Below are 1,458 nucleotides of genomic sequence, written 5' to 3' on the forward strand. Positions count from 1 at the left end.
TGACTTGTTCAGTCGTAAGTAGAAACATATTATTAAGTCTTTTTTCCCCAGTTCTTCTAATCAAATGTGTAATTTTTGTAAACTTCAATAATTCTTCAATTTTCCAATTAAAGAGTTCTTCAATACTTCAATTGAACAATCCTTCAATAATTCTTTTGATTTGATTTCATAGGTGCAATTATAAAATTCACTCTACTACTTGGAGAGATTGAAGCTGATTTAAAGCCTTATATAAGTGATAGGGGTTCAATATATGTTCGATATACCGTTCGTTTATACAAAACCTGAAATTAAAGACATCATTAAATGTTTTCATTTCAGTGTTGCATCACTTTATCAGAGTGCACAATAAAATATTGATTATAAAAATAATATTTTAATCAAAATAATAGTAATATCAGGTAATTAAAAATATGTGCGAGAATTAAAAAAATAAGGAAACATATTTATTTTAAACGAGTAAATATTTAAGGAAAGTTTGCAAAATTCTTTATAAACTTTGTTTCCCTGAATATAATCAATGGGATCGTGGACTTCATAAAATAACAGATTTAAAATTTTCGGAATGACCTACGGCAATTACTTTATTAATTACATTTCATGATTCAACAAAATGCAATACTGGTAACTGCAGTTTTAAGCGGGGATGTTCTCTTCGAAATCAGTGCAAGGCGGATTTCAGTGTTAAACGGGGATACCCTTTTTCACGTATTTTATCTGTTTTTTTTTATTTATTTATTTTCATATCTTAAGAAAACATGCAAAATATCTTGAAACAGATGTTTTTTTTTTATTAGAATGAAATTATTCCTTACATGGAAGCAAGTGTGTAGCAACGGACAGACAGTGGTGTAACGTTTATGTATAGCGTGGCGAAAAAAAGACGCATTCAAACGAATCCGCGTTAAATCTTATATTTGTATATTATTATCCTAAACTGAAGGGAAACATTCTTAAGAAAACTAACCCAAACAATAAATGAGACTAAGGAAAGGATGAGTGACTCGTTTTGTATTTGAAGCTAGTGGTGAATTGATTATATATGTTTACGTACGAGTGTATATCTATATATTATATCAGTCGAGTCCTATATATATATATTTTTTTTTTCCCGACAATATGCTGACCCACTAGGTAAATTAGAATATGTTTTCCCTATTTTGGAAAATCATAATTTCATAATTTGTGGAGACCTATGTATATATATATATATATATATATATATATATATATATCATTGTTTCTTAGATGAAATATCCGTCTCACTGAAATCCTTGGAGCACTTCATCGCATCATAATTTTTTACTGAAACAATTTGGATAGTCCCCCTCCCAAAACATTCCTTTATATCTAATAGTGTACAATTATGCTATAATTATAGCAAACGTCTCTGCAGAAAAGGTATATTCAAACTAGGTAACAGGAATGACCACTTCGCTCATAGAAACAAAGATTACT

The sequence above is a fragment of the Typopeltis vanoorti genome, chromosome 5 (genome assembly GCF_054136105.1).
Source record: "Typopeltis vanoorti isolate ZY-2024b chromosome 5, IOZ_Tvanoo_1.0, whole genome shotgun sequence".
In the NCBI taxonomy this organism is placed as follows: Eukaryota; Metazoa; Arthropoda; class Arachnida; order Uropygi; family Thelyphonidae; genus Typopeltis; species Typopeltis vanoorti.